Source organism: Anas platyrhynchos, chromosome 1 (genome assembly GCF_047663525.1).
Source record: "Anas platyrhynchos isolate ZD024472 breed Pekin duck chromosome 1, IASCAAS_PekinDuck_T2T, whole genome shotgun sequence".
Taxonomy (NCBI): domain Eukaryota; kingdom Metazoa; phylum Chordata; class Aves; order Anseriformes; family Anatidae; genus Anas; species Anas platyrhynchos.
Genome location: NC_092587.1, coordinates 131,136,091 through 131,161,847, shown reverse-complemented (window position 1 = coordinate 131,161,847; position 25,757 = coordinate 131,136,091). Strand labels below are relative to the sequence as shown.

The 25,757-nt window shown below is 36.9% G+C and overlaps 1 protein-coding gene and 1 long non-coding RNA gene across 4 annotated transcripts in view; one reads left to right on the top strand and one right to left on the bottom strand.

Moving 5' to 3' along the window:
- The window catches only part of MID1 (midline 1), a 247,705-nt gene that overhangs the window by 170,571 nt on the left and 51,377 nt on the right, over positions 1 to 25,757 (bottom strand). Inside the window, exon 1 of one of the 3 annotated variants that reach the window (XM_038173019.2) lies at positions 13,125 to 14,475. The exons of 1 other annotated variant lie outside the window; for it this stretch is intronic. The gene's annotated coding sequence lies outside the window, so the exon portion shown is untranslated. Of the gene's footprint in view, positions 1 to 12,898; positions 13,079 to 13,124; positions 14,476 to 25,757 lie in introns of those variants that run through there. One more of the 3 variants, XM_038173021.2, reaches the window with a different exon arrangement.
- On the top strand, positions 666 to 12,837 carry LOC139999890 (uncharacterized). The gene is made up of 2 exons (XR_011805308.1): positions 666 to 976; positions 12,606 to 12,837. It is a non-coding gene; the product is annotated as an uncharacterized lncRNA (long non-coding RNA).

The following is a 25,757-nucleotide window of genomic DNA, read 5'->3' as shown; positions in this document are numbered from 1 at the left end:
TACAAATGTAGAACCTGTGTGTGTGCATGGATGCTTGAAGGTATATAGTATCCTGTTATTATGATCATTACTTATGGGTACCTCCCATAATCCTATTTATTGTAAAACAGAATAATCACAGGAAAATCTGTGACTGCATCCAAACTATTTCATCCAGACTACAAAGACAGCAAGCTTCTGACAATGCCCAAGATCAAAACCTACCACTTTGAACACAGTAGCAGAGCAATACACATGTTGCTGTTCATTTTTATGCTGCAAATATTGAGTATATCATTCAGGAAATGCTCTATTAAATGTTTTAACTAATTAAACAATTAGGGAAATATCATCAGCTAAATCCAACCCTGATGTCAGCAATATGGATTCAGACTGTTCCAAGGAGTAAGAACTATGCAGTCACCACAAGACTGCTTACTCACAGAGGGATTTAGAGAGGAAATTATAGGCACATGCGACTTTCATGTTGAATCAGAACCGGATAATGAGAGGCTGCAAATTCTAAAAATTGTTCAATTAGTAGTGTTGGGAACACCAGGCTAAATATCCATTGTATCCTGGCACTAATTGACTTGTTTCCCTTCAGAACTTAACCTTATTTGGGCTTGAGTGGCTTATCAACTCTCACACCCTCCCAGCTACACTGAATCTTACAATGAGCTTCATGCAGAAACCTGCCAGCTCAGAGCTTCCTTTATGACTGGGGCTGTGTGGCAGGTCTCCTTTGCACCATGAAGCTTGTGGTGCTTACATGCACCTTGCTACCTAAGCTACTTGAGATTTGATTTAGGGTAGCACAGTGAAGATTTGCTCAGGTCATAGCAAGAAGCTACACAGGATCAGTCTAATATCCTGGAAGCACTTGCCAGTCAGTGCTCTTCTCAAAATGGATGTGACTACATTGGTTCTGGATTTAAGCTCCCACATGATTTGGCAACACAGGTGCTATGCTGCACTACATGCTTCCAACTGCCAGGTAAGAAGATACAGAGCCACAGCTGAGATGTCCAGCTCTAGCAGTGCCAGTTGCCCTAAACCAGCTATTGGAAAACTGCCTACCTTTCTTAGCTGCTTGGGAGGATCTTTTCTCCAAATGAGCTCACATATCTTACTATATAGCTGTGCATGTGATTTTAACATGCCTAGACTAAAGAATCTGACATTGCAGCGCTGGGGTTAAGAAGGCAATTTGTTTCTCAAACCTAACACCTATGTCTTACTGGATGCTTAGAAGAAAATGTCACGGGAAAAGAAAAAAGTCAGCAGTTTTAAGACAGTAGTTTAAAAAATCTGAAATTAAAAATTCAATGACATCTTGTCTCCTTCTGGTAAACAGAGGGAGAAGGAAGAAAAAAAAAATAGTACTGTTGTAAACTGTTGTTTTTCTTAATAAATCAAAATAAAAAACAAGATAAACATAGCTTTCTACAAAGCTAGGGAAGGACTGTTTATCAGGGTGTGTAGTGATAGGACAAGGAATAATGACTTTAAACTAGAAGACAGCAGATTTAGATTAGACATTTGGAAGAAATTCTTTACTCAGAGGGTGGTGAGGCACTGGAACCGGTTACCCAGAGAAGCTGCGGATGCCCCATCCCTGGAGATGTTCAAGGCCAGGCTGGAGAGGGCTTTGAGCAACCTGGTCTAGTGGCAGGTGTCCTTACCCATGGCAGGGTGGTTGGAATTAGATGATCTTTATGGTCCCTTCTAACCCAAACCATTCTATGATTATATGATTCTAAGCTCTGCCTTTCCAAACACTGTGTGATCTACTGCTAAGTACCTAATATCTTCTCAATCTTTCTACATGTTCCCTGTGATAATAGTATCTCTCTTCTTTCCTTTTAAGGTTCTTTGAGTCATAACAAGTAAGAAAGAGTCTATACAAAACCCAATTCTATTCTCTCGTAACCTAGTTAACATTCAGAGCCAAAATAAAGCTCTTGAATGCACAAGTGCAGCTTTGGCTGTAGCCACTGGGAGTTTCCTGCATGTATCTGTGGAGAGAACACAGGCCTTGAAGCCTTCAAACTGCTCAAATATTGTTGGGAAAAGTGCTTTGAAGGAAAAAGCCTTGAAGGAATCTTTCAAAAATGCCTGCATCATGCTTCATTCATTTGAAATCCCTTAATGTTCAAATTTGTAGCAGTTATGTAGTGAGAGAGAACCTGTAAAGGTCAACTTCCATGGAAAAGAAATTTCCCAGGACAAAAAGGTCTTAAAATATTTTATTATAGAAATATATTTTTCAGCCCTTAAAACAGAGTAAATATATGAGAATTCCTAGAAGTCTATATTATTCCCCTTAGGGGTGCCAGACTTTATTTACAAAGCCTATATATTGCTATAGCAAGGAGTTTTCATGGTTGAAAAGTGCTCAAGACCTTATGATAGATGGGCAGATGGAAAAAAACAAAGCAAAACAAAAAACTAAAACACACAGAAGCTCCAAGTGACTGAATAGCATTAAGCTTTCCCCATGGGAGTCATATTAGGATGCAAGGTTTTTCTCTTCTGCTTGCTTTATGAATGACACGCATAAATAAATAAATAAATGAAATTACCCACAGCGTTCAATAATTTATTTACTTCATCCTGGTGATGAACATCTTAGAATTATAAGCTACCATATGGGTGATAGCACAGTTGCTACTGGTGATTCAACATTATTGTGGCTCTGAAATAAGATAGCTTATCTTTCTTTCCTTTGAAAGATGAAATGCAATGGACATATAAAACCCTGCTTAGCTCATAGTTTGTGTTGTACGTATTTCCTGGTTTTAAATAGGCAAGACTGAACTCAGTTTTTAACAACTACAGTCTTGAGGGCAGAATTAAATCTATAAGAACAATGACTAATAATCTGAATGACGCTAATGGCAAATACCCACATGTGTGTAAATAATTAATTGTTTTCTTGTTAACAAGTTCAGATTTTTTGTTCTTTGGTTAGTGACCCCAAGGGTCAGTTTTTCTGTGAGAAATAGAAGCATTTAGTATTCTATCATCCTAGCCTATAACTAATTTATAGCTTCTCATGGCATCAGGTGCAAAGATTCAAGATTCAATTTATCACCCCAGGCTATTCCCACTTTAAGAGACAGCGCAGGTATTCTGCAGAAATAAATGAAGGGAAACATTAATGATGTAAAACCAACAGAAGTATGCCCTACGGAGATCTTATCTTTCAAATTCATAGAGACACATCAAGCTATAGAATGTCTTTTGTACTGATCTGGAAAGACTATAAAGACCTCTAATGATCTCCTACAGAAAAAAAAAAAAAAAAAAAAGGAATTAATATTTTTCTCATTGAACGGTATCAATTATAGTTGGTTAGTTGGTTGTTTTTCTTGGCCTGCTTTTTCTCCACAAACTTATTTTTTTACTTTTAATTTTCTCAATTTGATCAAGCATTTCCTAATCTTGCAGCTCTATAGAAAGATGACAGAACAAAAATAACATAACAGATAGAGTCAGACACCTAACTGAAACAAAATTAAAACATACTCATCTTTGCTCAATTTTCCACTTTTTCCAGCAGGATTACCAGTCACATAAATATTTACTTTATGTGTATGCTCAGCATAATTGATGCAAAGTTAATGACTAAAATAGTGTTCAAATATCCATGACTTCATTTCAATAAGTCCCACCTGCTCCCTCACTCTGTCTCCCTGGGACCGATTCCAGGAGAACATCTCATAGACAGAGAGAATCATCTGTGAAAGATGGCCAGTGGTCTGATCATGAACACTAGAAATCTTCGCTTAGAAAAAACAGACACATGATTTAAATCCTTAAACTCTGCCTGTATTTTACTTTCTGTGAAATGGGAATTTCTTCATATTGGAAAACACTATGTAAATGCCACTTAAGTATAGTATTCTTACTTCAGTAATTCCGGGAGGATGGCTGATTACTGGAATTAAATATTTTGGATGCTTCTCCTGTTTGAAAACTTTTGCACTGTATTTGAATACAGATGACCTTTTACTTGTTTTAAATTATTAAAGATAATTCTTCATTTTTAACATTATAGCAATATTATAGCATTCTTTATTTATCTCACATTTTAAAGATTTATCTCACATTTTAAAACTTACAGTTAGGGGTTAAACCTAAGCATGTGCACTTCTGCTATAAAGAAAAAAGACATGACCTTCCAAAAGGCATGGATGAAAAGACTACAGAAATTCTTTGGAATTTTAATTTCCTTCAGAATTGACTATCTAGCATTTTGGTTTCCTAAGGTTAGAAGAGATAAACCTTCATTTTTAACTGATTATCCGGGATGGATATCAGAAAGGGAATGAAAAACATATAAAGCATACTAAAAGTATAGACCAAAAGGCCTACACTAATGTCCTAGTTTTGAGCGTAAGGCTCAAAACTTCAGCCTGCTATTGGAAATGGGATTTATAGAGAACAGTTTCCAGAGCTATTGTCCATAGCTAAAATAGACTAACTTACCCAAATTTCAAAAATTACCAAAACCACCTCCAGAATCAACTTTTATAGGTGTCATTTATTAGCTTGCTTTACTTTTTTTTAGCCATTAAAAACTGATTTTTCCTAGTCATGTTATTCATCCCACCAGCCATTTTCAATTACCATATGAAAACTGTAGACTGTAGTAACTTCAGTGGGAGGTCACTTCATATATGTTTAGGCTAAAAAAGATTGTTCCTAACTATTTCTTTGCATTTCAGTTAAGAAATATTGGTAACATAGTAATGAAGTACGGCAACTCAGAGTACGGCAGTTCAGATAACTGCTGAATTTATTTTAAATGATTGGTTCCATAAAATTTTTAAAAGTTCATTTTTTAGCCTAATATTTTTAAAGTACTGTATGTCAAAGCAATTTTCAGCACACTGTATTTCAAGACATGAAATTTTTATGATGGTAAACATGAGGGCTTCAATAACTTAAAATATTAGTATTTCACAAAAGGATTCAACATGCTAGCAAATCAAAACTTTTTCTTTTTTTTTTTTTCTCATTTCAAATTATTACCATTCATTTGAAACTTAGAGTATATTCAGAAATCAAATACAGAAATCTTTATAATTATATATGAAATACTTCGTTTGATTAGTGACATAGGTTGAATGGAGTAGGATGATTTTTGTACTACAAACAGAAAAATGAAGTTAAGAGAAGACTTAATATCAAGAAAATAAGCTTCTAAATAAGAAGCAGGACTGCTACTAAAGCCTGCAAGGATAGATTGAATATAATGAAGCCTTTGAAAGGATGTAAGAAATAACAAGCGTTTGGCAAGCAATAGACCAAGGAAGCTTTCTGGATCTTTTCCACTAATAAATTCTCTCTGTTTTGGCAAGAGATAGCTGTAATTTGTAAGCAGTTTTGATCTCAAGGAATCATTCTTTATTTCTGTAATGAGAGAAGATTTCCTATACAGGAAACTGAGACACTAGTTCCCCTGGCTAGGGTAGTATTGGATGCTCATGAAGGTTCTGATACCAAACACGGTTCATACCACTCCTCAGAAACTAACCAGAAAATCACGTTATGCCTGAAGACAATAGAAAATATGAGGTCATAAATTGTTCCCTGTTCTGCTAAACTGTCAATTCCAAACTGCATGATAGATGTTTGTTGTTGTTGCTTGTTTGTTTGTTTTTCCTGTCACTGCCAAAAGCTCTAACACCAGCTATGATGAATGCAAGGACAGAAATTACACACAATGTATGTGCTATTTGCACTTATATTCTGCAATCCTGTGATAGTGAGAACATACAATGCCAGAGCAGCAGAGTTTCTGGTTTCATCCCCAAAACAACTTCTTCCCACTAAAACCAAACATTTCAAAACAGGATTTTCCTTTCAAAAATAGAAATAAATATACACCGAACATTTCCATCTATGTATCACTGTGTATATTTTGCAGCAGTGAAAGATGTAAAGCAAGGAATCAGATGGGGAAAATTTTAAACATCCCCTAGTCTCCCTGGGATTTAATCCTCAGCAAGCCTAGCTTTTGAAAACAATATTTGATAGTATTCAAAGAATTTTAAAACATATTTGTGCAGAAAAAGTTGATTTTTTACTGGTAAAATAAATTAGCTGCAGACTACCAGTCCTTTAAACAAAATATCAGGAGAGACATTGTTAGCAGAGATGAAGTCCTGCCCAGCAGGTTACTCAACTACAAAGGCATACTTAAACTGTGCTTATCCCGATTCCATGCGGGCTCCCGTGGAGAGATTCCTGGGGCTGTGGACATGTGGAACTAATCAATCAGATAAGACCATCCGCAATTCTTAAAAAACACATTTTGTGCTCAATGTGATTTTGACACAAATCTGTTATTTAATATCATACCTGATCCAAGTTACAAATTGGCCAGGGCTCTGTCCTCTAAATAAAGATGTTATGCTACCTCAGGTGTTCTATGCAAAGCTAAACAGTTTTTAACTAGCTTTCCTCATTAGAGCAATTAAGGTCCTAGGTTTAACAGCGCTCTGGAAAACAACTATTGAAGAGGATGTTCTTGCTCAGAAAAAATCCTCAGGGGTGGGAAGACAGGCACCAGTGCCTCATGATATGCTTTGGCTAATTAAGATGTTGACTGAGTCTATGTTAATCATAGTCCATCAGGCTATGTTTGATTAACATGTAAATTGGTAGACCCTCTTCTGCAATTGCCCTACCATCTGAGGTCTAATTATGGGCCTCAAAAAAGACAAGAACTGGACTTATAATTTAGAATGTTCAGTTGGGAAAACAATTTTTTGGCACACACAAAAGAATTGTGAGGTAGGGTGTTTATGTATATTGTTTCCAAATACACAGGAATACCTTAGACCAACTCTACAGATATGCCTACACAAGGTGGAAGTTTAAAGATATTGCAGCAAAAGGGCTTTGTTTAAATAGCGCACAACAAAAGTTAAGTGTTTCTTCCCTCGGTTAATTTTCTCAGACCAAATAGATGTATGCAGTTAAGGAAGACAGGTAGATATATCTAAAAGTCAGTTCAAATCATCTGAGATAGAAGTTATGACAAATTAGATTTATAGCATAGCATAGAATAGCATAGCATAGCAACCATGTCATATTCCATTGACCTAGCCTATAATGAGCATGCCTGATATTTCTTACTGACTAGCCCTAGAAGTTAGTAACTCAGCATCTTACCAAGGCCAGTAGAATCAGCACAAGGAGACTGTGTGTGCCCTTCACTAGGGATTGATACATAATTTAAATAATTCAGATAAAGTCTCTTAACAATGTCTCTTGGCTACAAAAAGACCCTGTGACCTAACTTCAGCACTAAAGTAAATGCTTTTACGTATTGATGTATACACTTTTTCCCTTCCTTCCTGTTTTCCCTCTTCTCCATTTCTACCACATTGAAAAGGAACATTTCAATTTTGGTCTATAAATAACTCAGCTCTTTCTCTTTAAGAACTGTGACATAATAAAATGATGTAAAAGAATCAACAGTTACTCAAATTGTGTGTAGCTGTCTATAGACAAGATAACTGTCTAAGGTGGCACTGCAGCCACCGACAATCTAGCCAACATGGGCAGTGGAACCTAAAGAGCTATTGAACTGGGTAGATTAGATATCCTCCCTGTTCAGGGACCTAGGCACAGGTGCCCAGCATTTTTTCAGATGATCTGGCAGAGCCACTTCTCCAGAAGGACAATATGTCTGCATGTCCTGTGTTCCATATGAATGTCTAAGGTACCTCAGTGCACCAGTGATGGCATTAGATAGCTAGATGTGGTCAACTGAATTGAACCATATGTGACTACCGTCATTTGGGCTGAATAATATAGATGCCTAAATTTTAAAATTTTTATCTGGAAATGAATCCCACCCAAGTTGCTCTCAGCTTTCACTACATCTCCCAGCATCAACTGACATATCAAAACCATTTTTATAGTCTATTTATAGCCTTAGAGTGCAAAAAGAATTGGAGTACAGAAATAATCTTAAAAATTGGAACTACATCTAGTGCAAAGTCTTGGCCTTTCTTTCTATGGCCTTGAAACAACAAGAAGAAGCAACAAAGTCATTGATAGAATTTCCAAAAGACAAAAGAAGTCTCCTTGTAGGACACTGTGCTAGTATCAACAGGGTGTATTCATCTCTTTAACAACCTGTAGGAAAATGAGTTATAAATGACAACCAGTGTCTAAATCTGACTCAGTTAAATTAAATTGAAAAAGAAAACAGAAATTAAAACTGTGATCCAAGTCCTAACATAATCCCCATCTCCACCAACACATCTACTGTGACTACTTTGGAAGAGGTGCAGAGGCAATTAGAATTTTAGAATTCATTGTTCCTTCATTTGCCATCTGGGAATGCTCTGGAAGCCTTTGGAGTCCTGAAATCTCAGATTACAATCTGTTTGGTGGATTGGATAAGAAGAACCAGTGCAGGAAAAAAAAAATAGAGAGAAGAGAGAGGAAAGGAAAAAGGGGAAGGGGAAGGGGAAGGTCTCATTTATTTTTCTAATGTAGATGGGTTTTAATTGTGAGGTTGACCCCCAGTTTCCTTTATTTAGCACTGAAGTATGATACTCGAGTTCCTTCATGGAAGCAAAAATTATCCATCTCTTTTCTGTCTGTATGCAATCCAGAAAACTTCAAAAGCTCTTACAAATTTACATAGATGTCAGCTTAGATGTCAGCTAATAATATACTGGGCTTGGACAGACTCAGGTATGGCTGGAAGCTAACAGTGTTTTCCCTTTAGGAAATTACTGGTGGGCTTTGCCTAAGAGTCAGCCAAAATACTAATATTTCAGTTGAAGTTTTAATTACATAAGACCACACATTTCAATGATTTCATTCTGCATCAACTATGAGACCTTGATAGACAGCATCCTGTCCTGTCTGCCACAGCACGTGGTCTGAATTTTAATTTATAATCTCTTAAAACCTGCAAGTTTATCATAGAAATGGATGTTACTTTTCTAAAAAACTGAGAATTCTAATAGGAAAGGAAAGATACCCGCTATGTCCAACCAGAAATGATTATACTCTTGTACACGTTACAGCTTTTCAAAAATAAAAGAGATATGGTCATACATCATTGAAACACATTTGGGGAGGGTATTGGGAACTTTGCAGACCTCAGACATATATTGTAACAATGTCCCACACTTCTTGAACTCAAATGATTCTGCAGATGATCTCCTGCTCAGCAGGTCAATTCCTATCTGTTTATATTGTGTTTTAAATGCAAACAAATCCCAAACTATGGGACACAATGCACTTCTAAGGAGTGGGAGGATGTGCATAACAGAAAGATGTATTAGTAATTAGGCAGAATTTAATCAAAAGGAAGTTTTGAAAACTGCATTAAATTAATTAGAATCTATAAATATCATTCAAATATATATGATGGACATACTCTATCTGTTTCTATATGAGTAAAAAAAAAAAATGACTGAATTAGTATCTAACCACTTTCATTGCAATTAAAAAAATGCTATTGATATTTGAAGCAATACTCAAAATCTCTTGTTTTGTCAGACAGTTATGTGGGAGCTTTTTCTTTTATGCTTATCCTATTGCACCAGACTGGACCTCCTGCTGCTTACTGTTTGTAGAATGGCAGCTTCCCATGAGAGCCCAGAAGTGTTTTCTTCCAGTTAAGGACAACGAAAGTATCATTCCTTTGCATTGTTTAGCCCAAGTTATGATGACATTCACTTCAGGTAGTTATTTTTAGGAAGATGGGCTGTCACGAGCTTTAAGTGCAGGCTTTGTGAGTCTTCTGTGTCCTAGGAAGCGTTTAGTTAATGCAGAAGATGCATAACGTTAATGTACATCTTAATAGATATGTCCAAACAATTTCTCTTGCAGTGATGCAAGTTAAGAGTACAAGTAAAAGAGTACTGATGAAAAGTATATCAAATGCATTTTAAAAAATTGGCACTAATGTTTATAGATGCACATATAAGTATGTATGTATATAGTATAAAAACATAGACAAGTTGGAGGCAGTGCTATGTGGTCTTTATGTGACATCTAGACTAAGAAATGTGTAAAAGCTTAGAAAAAATCACCAAATTGCAGCACAGTACCTGTATGGCAGCTTACAATTTCTTTTGTAGAATGGTGTGTGTTTCAAGAAGCAATATTATAGTTTCCATCTGTCTAAACCTTCTAGTTATGACAAATAGCAAGTAGTTAATGTCTGCTGGAATATGTTTAGTTTGCTCTAAATTTCTGAGTAAATGGATGTTAAGTTTATTTAGATGGGTTTCTCTCCACCTTTGGCATTAAGTTTGTTCTGCTTTAATTCCTTGAAGAATATTTATAACTAAATTTACTTCATTAAGCACAAATGTGAGGTTGGTGGTGATCTTTTGTTTGCAATTAAAACCCCTTTAGTTGCAATAAAAAAAATAACTGCCTTATAAAAGCATATGTAGTTCTGCATTATAAAAAAAAAATGCTAGGATAGCAACATTACTGTTTCAGGCAGTTAATTTTAAGACTCTCTTGCTCAACTATTTTAATGCAGTTCCGTTACCATCCACGTGTATAGATACAATACTGAATGTGAGTTCCTTTATGTCAGATGCTCTTAAAATTAAATAAATGGAAATTTAGAATTAGTGAAAACTAGGAAAGAAGAAGAAACAAATACATCCCTTTATTTCTATAAACTAAAGGATGCTAGTGAACAGTTTCGCAATACTGAATTAAAGTAATTTCTCTGGTAGAGAACCAAGAAGCCTAAACTGGTATATCAAGGGCCAGGGAATGCATCCTGCCTTGTTTGCTTGCTGTGAAACCAAGGATGTGAAAATAATAAACAGTGCATGCTAGAGATACAGTACCTTTGTCTACAAAAAGCCAAGAGAAGCATAACCTGAAATATCAGTTTGGTGTCATTTGCCAGAACTGACAGCTATTATTAGGAGCTGGGACGAGTATGCAATAAAGGACAGGCTAAACTAACTTTTATTCTCAAAGGGAGGAGTAACTCATAGTTGTGCTGTTATTTCAAGGGTCATGGCCATATCTAGTGGTGCAGCACAGAGAGATGAACTAGGTCTCCCATATTTCAAAAACTGTTAATAAGCTAAAGAAAGGGAACATTTTTATCATTCTTCTTGAAATACTGCTGTCAAGACTCTACCACATCCTTATATTAAACTAGTGAATTTGCCTATCCTTGGGCCCCTTCTAACAAATCTCATTAGTGGTTGTTTTAACAGAGATTTTTGTTTTTAAGCCAAAAGAGAACCATAGTAACTGCACACTTCCTAAACCATTTCATTCATGAATGGGAAATGAGTCTCCAAATCTTTACTCACATGAGTAACCACATTGATATCCTTGGGCCTTCCATTATTAAGAGCTAGACCTGTGAGTGTAAATTTGCAGGATTTGGATGTGGCACTTCATTACTTCATAACAGAGAAATCTGTAGCTGAAATCAATAGTTAAGCATGTGAAGCATATAAAAGACATTCTTTCACGGAGGTCTGATTATAATACATCTATCAATTTTGTTTCAGCATCAACAAATAAGCATATGATTGTGAAGAGATGTACAGACTATAGGCAGTAACTACAAAGACACATTTTAGATAGACATTCTAGCTTCAATAGGGGAGTTGGGAATAGTCCACCAGAAAGAACAGAATAATAGTGAAAAAGGTCAACACTTCCTGAAAAACTAACATACTAAGTCACAGAACAAGTTTTTCGTTCTCTGTCAATCAGTAGTGTAACTGTTGTCAATCATCCCCCCTTACCTTGTTTGTGATTTTTGAATGGCCACAAAAGGAACTTTTGTTGGTAATTATGGCCTTTACAATTCATCTGAGTCACAAGAAGGATTTTCATAGCCTGCCTGTGGAATAGACTTGGTATGCCCCAAGCTGCGCTCACATATGCCTAACCAATTCAAGCCAAAGTTTCCCACGATAATATGAAAGGAAAAAAACTCAGACAAATACAAGTCACTATTCTAAAAATAACAAGGAGAGGGGAAAGGGATAGGATAGCCAGTATTCCAGTATCTTCTGTTTTCTCTCTCTCTCTCTCTTTTTTTTTTTTTTTTTTTTCTCTCCCAAAGAGGATAAATCTCTAACTCCCTCTATGGAAGGGTGCAGTTAGACAGGATATGCACCTGTGCATCTTGAGTCTTCCTAAGGAGTCTTTACAATCTCAATCGTACCACATGCTTCATCTTACAGCAATCAGGAGCATTCTGCTACAAATTAGTGCCAAGAATTAATGCTCCTTCATTTATTTTTAATTCCAGAGTTCCCCTAGGACTTTTCCCCAAATACTTCCACTTTCTACACATACATTTGAGCTTTGTTTTCTTTGGCTATCAGTTCATGTGACCTATCTTGTCCCTGCTGAAAATGCGAAGAAAAGATTTGTGAGAGAAGGTTCTCACATAAAAAAAAAAAAAAAAAAAAAAAAAAAAAGTTTTGGAATTGATCCAGAAGAGTGACAAATCTGATAACATCAAAGACAGAGCATCTGAAACTAGGGTTTAGGCAGAACAGCTTTTTCAACAAATTGTAGCCTCTATAAATTTACCCATTTCCAAACAGCTGAGCCCGTTTATTTGTTTATTTTCCTAGCTCAACTGAAGGAAAGTCTGAAACAACTTTGGAAAAATAACAGCAAAGTTGTTCAACGGAAACCAGCCCCTCTACTGTAAACAGTGCCTCTCCACAAACTATGCAGCTGCACAAAGCAGAGACAATACAGGGGACCCTCAGCATCATTAACCAACTTCCCTTCCTCACGCAACGGTCGCTTCAATAAAGCAATTACAATAGCATCGTGGAACAGTAGAACAAGGGGGGGGGGGGGGACAAAAAAAAAAAAAAAAAAAAGAGAGAGAAGAAAAAAAAAAAAGAAATAACCTTACCAGCTTCTCCTACAGTATGTAGCTGAAAGGGAAACAAAACCCCCAGCTGCCGAAGCGCATGCAATTGGTCTCCCAGAATGAATTGACTGAAAGAACTATGAAAGGCTAAAGTCTGCCGGCCCCTCTCAGCAGCCTCTCTTCAGCTCCCTCTCTCCGCGCCTCCTCACAAAGCCATTCTCCCGCTCCCTAATCCTCGCACAGGAAAAAACAGAAAAGCAGCACACACCGAACGACTCCGGCAGAAGCGCCTCTCCCGGGAGGGCAGGGGGAGGAAGAGGTCCCGCTGCCGCTCGGCCGCCGCCCGGCACCCCTGGGACAAGCATCCGCACCCGCACCGCCGCCCGCTCAGCGCAGGAGCAGCACGGCCACGGGTGCTCGCAGGGGTCCCCCCTGTGCATCTCGGGCAGCGAAGCAGTTAGCCTTGCCTTTGCCTTTTTTATTATTATTTTTATTTATTTATTTATTTATCTCTTTTTGCAGTTAGCTGAGTGACTTCCTAAAGCTGATGCTGGGCCTAATATATATATATTTATGTTAACAAAGAACACAAAAGTAAACCTTAAATAGCAACACTAATGATCCCCCAGATAGTCAATAATAGGAAAGTAAGAGAGCAAAGACCCCGAGAGACAAGACATGAATAACGTGAGGAATCACCAAATTAAAAGCAATATAAAAAACATCACTGCCTCCCAGAAATGCTTTGGATAGATAAAATCAGAACAAAGTATTGCATTTTTCATGATGAAAGAAGATTTCTATCTACATTCCCAGTTTATGTAAAAAGAGACAGCATTTTTCTGTATAATTTTTCTTGAAAGCATGCCATAGATACTGAGATAGCATCCCCTACATATTCCCAGATTTTCAAGAAAGCTTAAAATCATTGTTAAAGAAATGCTGTTGTAGTATAAGTTTTTAATGCAAGTTTTACCTTTCTGTGATATGCTGTAACTCAGAAATAGACAGCTGCCATAAAGTAAATCAAAGACCTACAAAAGCAGATGGCATAATTTCACATCGTAAATGATGGCTGTAAGCCTTCCACTAATAATTTATAAGGAGACTTCCTCCTGCTTGTTCTTCTGCTCAGCAGCATGCTGTTTGAGCCTTTCAAACAAAATAAATAGACTTCAAACCACCAGCTTCACGCACAGTAACACTTACGAATGCTATTTCAACCTGACACAAGCTGACTTTGTTCCTCGGTGACCCTGGACAGAAAACTGAGGTGACAGTTTGATGGATGAGATCTTTTTCACAATACGGGTTGTGACTTCACAGCTCTGTCTCCCCATTATTGCTTAGTTGAAGGAGGAAATAGGAGCAGAGGAGGATCTTCACCATAGTGAGCCATTTTAACAGTGAAAATGAACCAAGCATATGCAAGAAATGTCTTCAACACCTTTTTCCTACCACAAAGTTGGGAAGTTGGGAGAATCCCTTTCCATTTTTGTTGGCGATAGTGTGTAAGAGAGGACAAGGAAGGGGTTCCAAGGAGAGGAATTGATGCCAATGGTTTCCTCCAAATTGTATCTTGGATTAAGAAAGTGGCAACATCAACAGAGAGGGGGGATGGAATAGGATGGGATGGGAAGGGAAGGGAAGGGATTCTGTTTGTTTCAATTATAATCAAAGAACACTTGGACTGTGAATTTATGAATTTTCTCTTAACTGTGCTAATTTAAGTGTTTACCAGGAATCTTGGACAATTCTTTACTTGACAAAGGCCTTAGTGCACTAACCTGCCCATTGCAATTCTTCATTACACAAAGATTATCATCAAGTATCAGAGTCATATATCAGTCACATATATTCAAAAACAATTTGATACCTATTACTTCATTATTTGAATGCAGATTCTATTCTCTGCTAAAATGAATTCAGAAGTCTTTTTACATTATTAATATTAACATGCTTCTCATAAAAACTGCCAGTTTGCACAGAACTCTCCAGGAAGAAATTGCCTTTCCTTGAAAAAAATGTTAAAAAATGATGAATGAACTCTCTGAAATGCAAGGCTCCACCTTCTATAGGCTTGGGCTTAACAAATATCATGGCATGAATTAGCCACTTATTATATTCCTTAGAGAGGAACACAGTCTGCTAATATCTTTATGCCTTTGTTTCTGCTTTTTCATCTAATCAGATGGGCTCGTTATGATAATACCGGCAGGCATCAAATCTCTGATTTTATGGGTGGATACTCAGGCCAAATGACCTGGCCCAAAGAAGTCTGTGGCCAGAAGCCAAGTCTTTCCTGTTCCACATAACTGCACCTTGTCTCCACTGTGAAAGATTATTTCTGAGAACAAGGACTAGTTTACCTTATGTTTGAGATTTTTTTTTTTTTTTTGTATTTGTTGCTGTCATTTATTGTTTTGGATTTGATATTTATAACTCTATCTAAAAATATACAAGAATTACCTCCCTGGTAGCAAAAATGTATCATAAATATATGTGACTCTTATTCTTTTCCAAAAAATACTATTTTCTTTCCAAAAAGACTCACTTTGCTTCAGATTATTATACTTATGTACTTCCATATTTATAGATATTCTTTCTGTAATATTTCTGTGAGGTAGCACACAAAAGCCAGAAACTGACTGATACTAAAAAATAAAGAATAAAATCTGACAACATACAGGAATATCTACAGTTACCTTTTGTTTCATCAATTCAACTCGGATTTATATGTGAATTTATTTTTTCTGAGAACCATTTTAGAATTACATGCTTGCTTTTGGTGTCCCCATTCAGGGATGTAGGTGGGAATCTAACATGGTGAAAGTCATGTGGTGTGAATTTCAACCCCCCTAAAAGGAGTTTTGAGAGATGTACTTGTGAAGCGTTTATCTCCCAATTACAGCTTCTAAACTGCTGTCTTTGTTTCTTTGTCTTAAGGATCTGAGAACGTTCCCATTGTAAAGAAGGAAATACATTAAATGTTTTATAAACACTAAGACCAGTTCACAGGCCATTTTATTGCTTCTAAATAACAAAGTTCATACCAACCCACACGTACCTAACTGTGATACGCACAAATGAGAAGAGCTCTGAAAAGTCACTTTGAAAAGTACAGCCACTCTTGTATCTGGAAACCAGTCAAAATGAGTTTGCATAGGGGGAAAAAAAATATAAAAAAATCTCACAATGTGACTTATTACTGAAAACAGCAAGCACTAAAAAATCGGAAGAACTCATTTTTTCTAATGCTTGTAGTATAACATAATTTTCAGGCTAATGCATGACAAATGCTTGAAGAAAGTCTGAGCTTTAGGATATACCAGCAGGCTTACACACTGCTTCATAGTTTTTTCTTTACTTGCTCTCAATTATGTCCTCTTTTATCTGTATCAGATGTCGAAAACACCTTATTTGCATAGCATTTACTCTTCTGTGTTTTTTGGATTAACATAAAGCATAAGGCAAGGTCATTTGGATAATAGCCACGCATTTTTAATAGCAATCGTAAGTGCATTTGAAATCATCTTTTCTGCAAGCAGGATGCTGCAGACAATTGCACTGGAAAAGATGCCAGCAAAACTAAACTTTAAAGGTTGCTAAGCTCTTTGAGAATCACTGGTGTGACTGATGAGTGCAATCCATTGCAGTTCTTTGATTTTGCTTGCTTACCTTCTCCTAGAAAGAAACTTCCAATAATTCTTAAAGGCACCGTGGAAAATGTGGAAAATGGAAGCAGCATATCTTTATAACCAGAAGGAAATGAATATTTCAGGCATACATACATCATCTAATTTGGAGGAAGCACAAGCTCCATAAGTAGTCACTAGAGGCTTTAGAGAGTGCATCTTTTAAACAGCTCTTTAATGCAGTCAATTAATGTTGAAACTTTACTATTCACAGGTAAAGCTATTTAATGTTCTGTGCTCGGCCAGCCTTTAACATGTGTACGTTGAAATTCAGAGACAATCTTTGGCTATGTCACAGGATCTATCTTTCGAGAAATCAGTGTGATGTCAAATCTGAAACAGGAAGAGCAGAGGGATGGTGAGAAGGAAGGATGATTGGCAGTAATGAGGGAAGAAAACAGCAGAAAAAGCTGGGTAGAAGGAAAGGAATCAGAAATAAAGATGATTAGAGAGTCACTCCAGCAACAACTGCAAGTCAGTGTTTCATTCTGGCAAGGGTTTGATCTCCATAGGCTCCATCTAGCCCTGCTCTCTCTCTTTTTTATTTTGTTTTGTTTTCCCGGAGTTGAATGAAAGTAAGGGTTCGGTATTGCAGCTGGGTTTACATTAGGAGTGTATGTGTGAAACTAAGGATATCTGGCTTGACACTTCAAAGCATGTCAGCCAGTGTTGGTTTGTCTAGACTGTGAACTTCAGTATATGTGTCAGTCTTCCTAAAAGTTTGGTAGAAGAACAAGATAAAAACAACAAATGGAAAGAACAGCCTTCATTTAGTAAAAGGTTATATCTTCATACCTCCTCCATCCATAAGCTGTAAGGAGCAGTATGGTGTCATTCTCTATAAACTGGACAGAAAACATGCTCCAGGTATCTTTTAGGAAGCTGGGCAGAGAAAGGCTGGCCAGAGATGAGCAAACACTGTCATTTTGGACAGTGAGGTACTGCTCCTATGCAGCCAGGAAAAATCCCTGGAATCCAGCACAACCTTCACAACACTCTGCATCAGTCTGGGGATGAGCAGGCAGCCTGGGCCCAGGAGGGCTTCACATGGCCGTGGTGACAGCAGGTGAAGCTGTGTCTCTGCTGCAGAGGCTGGAGAGGCTTGCTGTCCCCTCTTCAGTCTTCCACCAGCTGCAGACATTGATGCTGTGGACATTCCTTGGATTTTCTTTAATTGATCAGATATGGTCTTGTAGCAAAGTTATTGTGCTACAGACAGACTGATAGGTTCAGATCCACATTCACAGGCATTTAGGAGACTGAAAGGCCTTCGAAAGCCCAACCATTATGATTTTGTAACCCTTTCAGCATTTAAAGACAAACATCTGAAAAAAAAAAAATAAAATCCTAGGCTGGAAGCCTCAGGCTCTTAAGTTCTTTGTATGAGACACGTCAATTTTCCCTGTAGTTCAGAGATTTGCATCACAGTGGAATTCCAACTGCAGTTAAATCTTCTGGATATTACTACAGTGAAAACATATACAACAATTTACGTAGTGGTAATCTTGCCCACTTTTCCAAAACAATGCAAAATTAATATGGTAAATGTGGGCGTATTTGGGAAGAGGGAGAAGAATTAAAGAATAAAGTGTCATACAGACATATGGTATAAATAGTTGGCGGGGAACCACCCTGCAAACTACTCAAACCACTGCAAACATGAGCTTTGTCAATGTCTTACAGTTAATCAGACTCCATACATGAAATCCCCTTCTATGAACAAGAATTTGTAGCACTGAGCTGTAACTTAAGCACTGTTGCAGATTTATCCCCTCATTAAAGATTTCTCCTAGGAGTTATCATCACATTCACATGACAAGAAAAAATAACATATGACTTTATCTGGACATTATCCAATAATGTACACAAGGAAGGTAGTAGAATATTAGGTGTGAGAAATGCCTCAGTTAATACCATGCACTGCTCTTGCTAGGAGAAAATGTGGGATTTTTTCATTTGTTCAGAGTAACATAAGATAAATCTGTTGCAATCCAAGACAGACTTCAGAGTACACATTGAGGGAAAAGGATTCAAACAGCAATAATACGGCCAAGAATTGGAATAAGGGGAGAAGCTTAGAAAAGCAGTTTTGAGAGACACCGCTTTCCTGATGGCATCTCATGTGAGCTCACTTAACACCTCTAGCACCCCTATATTGCATTATATCACAGCAATAATCCCTGTCTCTCATTTAGAAGCCACTCCAGCTTCAGAGCCCAAGCTCAACCTTGTAAAATGAGGAAGAAGATGGAGCCTGATGGTCAAAATATCTGCTCACCATGAAGGGGAGACACAAGCTGAATTACCAAGCACAAGCAGCCTGGGAAATAATTTCTGATAATATAAAACTTTAGGGGTAGCTTCCTTTAGATTTCATTTAAACGTATTAAAAATGAACTTAATGACAATTTACATGAATTAGAGTATTAAGATTTAATAATAAATCATTTTAAGCTATTCTTTTGCTCAAGTTTCTCCAACTATTGTGTTATTTGTTTGTTTGTTTTTTCTCTAATAATATACTTCCCTTCTACACTTTTCTATGTTTTTGTTTTTTTTCATTCAACAGATAATTATTCTTCCTCTATCTCTTTTGCCAGTTTACAAATTGAATTTAATGTAACCAAGGTAGACACAAACATATTTAAATACATTCAGGCAAAGGTTTCCATCCAAATAATCAACTCCATTAAAACACAAATTTTACATTGAATTGTGTAAGCTTCTTACTAAGGCCAAACCTAACCTGATTGTAATAAGTGAATAATGACCAAAATATTTACTTCTCCAATAACTATAGTCTGTAATGGAGACAGAGATAACAGAGAAAAAAAATGAGCGCACTGTATGCAGCAAGAGGAAATCAAGCACTTTTTCCTACAGCAGCTGTAGTGACACTGACAGATATTTAGGCAACCCAGCTATTTTCTAATAAAGACTGAATCCCATTCATGTTAAAGTATTATGACAGTCTTACACTCTGTTGGGAGCAGGGTTTGATAGTTTCTGTGCAGCTGTTTCTGACTTCTCTGTAAACGTATTCTGCCTGTGAAACTGCAGTGGACCTGTCTTAGAGGAGGACAGGGCCATTTACACTTCCAGATGTAAACTGGTAGGAAGAAACGGAAGTGTCTGTTTTTAAAGATACCTCCCAAGGCCCATGATTGCATCTTACTGTGTAATTTTGGAAGAGGAGAGGCTCCCTCCTATGGTTAAACCGTGTAAAAGTGTGAGCACCATCGGGAGCAGGGATTCTTCAGACATAAAGTCACTTGGTAGATATACTTGTCAGTATACAACTTCAGAAAATAAAACTATTAAATATAAATATATACATAATGTAATATATACATATATATTACATAAGCATCTAGAAGCTGGGTCAGAACACCATATTTTGCCTACAATAAAAAGGATACTATCATATAATAATGATGGCATTAATATTAATTTTCAAACGAAAGCTTAACACCGGCCACAAATGATCATGTCTGCCCCCCCAACCCTCCACCCCAGCATTCTTTTAAAGATGTTTTGTTATGTTTTTGTAATATTTTAATAGCTAAAAACAGCATGCCAATCTTCTAATGACTGTGTTTCTGGAATAAATATTAGAAACAAAAAAATAATGAAGATATATAGCATAAAATAATCAAATAGATTTTAAATCATATCAAGGCTATTAGATATGTGAAGTGTACTAAATGAAGTGTAACACCAGAAACAAATAGATTATAATATTTGATCCCTGCTTATGACTTTTTCCTATCTTTTATTTTTTGATTTTTTTTTTTTTTACACTGTGAAACAAAGACTCTGAACCTACAGATTTTACATTAATGGATTGAAGGGTTCAGAAAGGGTATAATTTTACTTATCTAAAAGAAATAGCACCTGTATCCTGAGCCTGATAATGTCATCTAGAAAGCATAGACATGCCAAGAACAGGAAAAAATGTTTAAGACAATATTCAGTTGTTCATTTTTGACTTGAAACAGATTGTGGTTTTTAAATTTCCTTTATTACAATTACAGCAAGTAAACTCTTTCACCAACTCTCCATGGGCAGCTCAGTTTACTCTTAAACCTACCAGGCTTAAAATGAGTTGTCAAGAGTTCTTGGTTTCAATTGCTTTTATGGCAACAGTATTTATTATGTATCAAAAAAATAAAAAATAAAACTCTCTACTCAGAGAAACAATACTGTTTCCTATAAATTAATCATGCATTGTTTTGCATGAAAAAAGGTACAGTGGCTACAATGTTTTTCTTTAGCTTCCTTTCCCATTTTAAGAAGCTCTAATCTCGGTTTTTCATTTGTTCCACTCCAGGCTCAATACCTGGGAGTACAACAGAATATGTGACTGAGTACAATAAACAACCTCTTGACTGATAAAATTTTATTGTGGTGCACTCAACACCTGCATCAGCACACTTTTTATTAATGGACTACAGTAAATGTTTATATAACTACCAAGAGAGTCTACTAATGTGAACAAAAATTCTAACAGATAGATCATACTTTGTAGCAATTAAGCTCTACCACAAAACGTAGACCAACATATACACAGTTCTCCAAGGCACCTTAGATTAGTGAGAAGGGGGATATAAAATCAACTATGAACAAGTGGTAAGAAATCCTGTTTGTCCCTACATACCAGATTTTCACAGAGAGCTTACACGACTATATCTTTTATTAAAAACAAAAGAACAGGTTTAAGTTTCATATAAGCATTCAATAAATCCACAACTAAACTTCATATTTGATTTTTGAAACCCCAACACCAATAATCATTAGGTTTTCTGAGTGCATTAAGGGTCTGATCCAACTCCCAGTGAAGCCAGAAAGATCATAAGTACTGACTTCCCTGGAAACCATGAAACATTGAACTACAAACAGGTGGCTTAAGTTCTTATCCTGCATCTTCCATGGGTCTCCAGTGTGTTTCCTCAAGTGGTCAGCTTGTACTGGATCAGGAGCTGGCCTAGCACTAGCATGTGAAGAGAAAGCTTGGTTAAAGCACATAACATCAGCTGGCTTTTAATCATTGTATTTTTATTTTTATTTTTTAACCTCAGCTTGTCACTGTCTTAATAACTGGCCTTCAGGTAAGGTTAGAGAATTGTGACAAAGCAGTGTCAAGCCAACTGGGACATCTGGGCAGATCCTCCAGGCAGGAGGATTGCACATTTTCAGACAACCTTGACGAAACTCTGACTGTAACAGAATGGGTGTTCCCCTCTATTGAGCACCAGTGAGGACTGGAGCACCTGGAGTACAGTGTCCAGTTCTGGACTCCCCAATACAGGCTAGACACGGACACATCGGAGAGAGTCCATCGAAGGGCCAAAAAGATAATTAAGGGAGTGGAGCATCTCTTATACAAGGAAAGGCTGAGGGATTTGGCCAAGAAGGCGTCAGCTCAGAGAAGAGAATCTCATCAATGTGTATAGATACATGAAGGAAGGGTGCAAAGAGGATGGAGCCAGAATCTTTTCAGTGGAGTCCAGTGACAGGACAAAAGGCAATGGGCATAAACCAGAACACAGGAAGTTCTGGATACACATCAGTAAGCAGTTCTTAACAGTGTGATTGACTGAGCACTGGCACAGAAAGGTTGTGAAGTCTCCCTCACTGGAGATCTTCGAAAGTCGCCTGGACATTGGCCTGGACAACCTGCTCTGGGTGGTTCTGCTTGAACAGGGAGGTTAGGCTGGATGACCTCCAGAGGCCTCTTCATACCTGAACCATTCTTATGATTAGAAAAAAAAAAAAATAATAATAATAAAAATTCATCATTCAGAATGAATGAATCCTTTGTTAAACAGAAACTAAAAGAACTAAAAAGCCCTTATGGTTTCATACTCTTTTGTACATATATTTACACATAGAAATGTTTTGCTTTGAGAAACATCTTAACAAAAGCATAACTTTAAAGAACGTAAACAATAAAACATTCCTTGAGAGAAACAGCCTTTAAAATGTAAATGCCAGCAGCAGCCAGGGCACCTCATATTGCACATATAGCACGTAAAACAAATTTGCATACCATCTTCATCCATTTACTCTGCCATTGCTCTGTTAAAATATTATAAAACATACTCTTCTTTAATGATGTGTATAACCCATCATTTTATTAACAAAAAGAATAAGAGAATAAGATATTGCCACTAATACATGATGTTAACCAATTGTACTAGTCCCTGATTTGAAAATATAGTATTCCTCATCTCCTTGACCCTTTCCCTACCAGATTTCTAAGGTGATACGTTTCTTTTCTTCATCTTGATAAAGAGATTTTTTCATGTGTTTGTGCATGTGTGGAGGTTGAAGCAGAGATCAAAAAGTTATATAGATCTGCTTTTTTTTTTTTTTTTTTTTTTACAGTAATTCCAAGAAATAACCTGCTGGATTGGAAGCCTTCATGACCATTCATGACCAGAAGCACACTGCACCATATTTCACCTTTTGGTCCTTCTGTGTTTTTTCAAGGACGTGGATGACAAACAAACCTAATCCTTAGACTGTATAACTCTTTTAGGTGAAAATTGGTTTGAACCATAAGTATTACACATACAGCAAGAGTATGGAGTAATTAATGTTTCAACTACTGAACACTTGGAAATGAGCAATTTTTTTATAATTCATCTGATTTACTTGTGTTACACATGATGAAATAATAGAAGATTGGTTAAAGGTTCTTAAGATAATTTATGTACAAAATATGCAAAATTTGTAGTTTTTTACTTGTGTATAATTTCAACCCACATAGTAACTACTGGCTTGGACTAAGAAGATTCACTGATACCAATAGTTCTACTGAATTCAATCAGTGAGTGAATCTGTATTAATCAGACAAGAAACTTTCTAATTCCACAAAATATCAAATCATTCAGACATCCCAGCTTTTTGCTGATGATGAACTACACCAATATGCATTTTTTATCTGTGCACATGGACTTTTATGTACAAGCATATCTATGTATACACACATGTGCACGTACACATCACTGAAATTACATACTCTAAATCCCAGCCAAATAAGCTTTCTTTTATTTTGCTTTTAATTGACAGAGAAGCTTGACAGCATGCTTCTTTTTTTCTCTCCTCAGAGATCTTACTGAGCTTTTAAAACAAATGAAGTCTCAAATATGCACTCTATTTAAATAAGAATGGGGGTGAATATTCACTTTGGTGGTAGTGGTGACTCCAAAGACAAATGTTTTCTCCCATTACCATTTTTGTTGCTGAAAGCCACGGTCTGAGCCCCAGGCCCCGGCTGGGAGCCTGCTGAGCCCATTTCAGCTGCACTGGCAGGGGTCAAGGGGGTCAGCCCCATGGGCTGGGAGCAGGGGCCCAGGGAGCCAGCCAGCGACCCCACACACCACACATTGTGCTTGGGGGCTGAAGTCAGCCCTGCTTATGCTGGATCACGCAGCGAGACAGCCCGGTGCGCCTGGCAGCCAGCAGTCACCTTCCATTGAAGGGATGCTTTCATACCAGCAGACTTTTTTTCTGCCTGTTTCTATCATTTGAATGGGGACTGTGACAATTAGAAGAGCTCACAGGTGACATTTTGGGATACTGATGAACACATTTTCAAAGACCATTGGAAGAAGAGACATAATAGTCATCAACATCTTGCCATTAACTCCAACTAAATCTGACAATGTATGACAATGTTCCTTATAAATAAGCAGCGTGTGGCAGTGGAAGAGACATTGTGAAGAAGGAGACTAGATATTAATACACCATTTCAAAGTTCACACTCCACCTCTTTTCCTATTGTGTGCTTCCATGCTGACCTTGGGTAATCCTGAGCTCGCTGTTCTTTCCTTACCTGCCCTTAAAATGAAGATATTGTTCCCTCAAAAGATAAACATTGTTAGGAAAAAGCCATTAAACTTTATGAGATATCCAGCTATGCTGTGGAGGACTATCATAAAAAACCTTCAAGTCTATAAATAAAATATATATATCTGAGAGAAGATTACCCTACAATGTCTATAGCTGACAGCTATATCTTTATATACATATATTATATAGGTGTGTATATATCATTTAAAGAAAATAATCATGAAACTACCAGCCATATTTTTGATATGTTAAGAAATAAACTGGTGGGTACAGTTGTTGCCAGTTTTAGAATTATTTAACATTTTTATTGTCCCACCAGGGAAGTTAATAGTATCTCTCAGAAATTATTTATACACTACTAGTCAAGGCAAGTATCAAAAAAAGCTGTTCATTGGTGTGTTCCTTTTACTGCTGATCTTTTTGCAGAATGAATAAAAATAACCATAAATCAGAAGAGAGATTTATACCAATTAGAAATTATCCAGTCATTTTACCTATAAAGAATTTCACTTTTTAAAGGATTCACTTACAATTTAATAAGAAATTCAAATCATTTTCAACAAATCATACTGTCTCCTTTCCAGTAAAAAAAAAACTGATGGACTGAACACCCAAAAGCTGCACCAATGCTGTAAACCAGCAGTGTCTGACATTTAGCAATGTGCCACATGCCCAAGAGCCAAATGTGCCAGGACTGTTACTCCACAGCACTGGCACAGAAGTACCGGCAGCTTCTTGAGAAGACACCACACACTTTTTGTCACAGTGCAAAGAAAAGTCTAGAAGGAATAAAAAGATGTACACACTCTAAGCTTTTTTCTGAGAGCCAACACAAAACACAGCTATGGAAGCCTTATTATACAGAAGAATTCAGTGGGGACAAGACTGTGTTCTGTGGCTATATAGATAAAGTAGTAAGATGCTGTAGTCACCAATGATGCTTCCACATGCATAGACATACTTAAGTAGCATTAGATAATTTAGTTGCAGCTGTTCAGGTATTTATTTGACCACTCACTAATACACACTGTAAAAATTTGCAGGGCTCATAGTTACCCAGTGTTTGAGCATGGTGCTATTTTTCATTCCTATGCCAATTAGCTCTAGGCCTTCTAGCATTCAACCCTCGGTTTATACCCAAATTTGAAATAAATAAATAAATAAATAAACTTTTTTTTTTGTCTTCCCCTTTTCCATTCTCCCTTAAGGACTAACACCTCCATGGCCATAGTATATTTGTTAGGTCAAGATTTCCAAGGAGTAGATCTTTTAATTTATACACTGCTGCAGGGATTTCGGTTAAATACCATAGGACTGTAAATCCTTAGATTCTCAATTTTAGTCTGTAA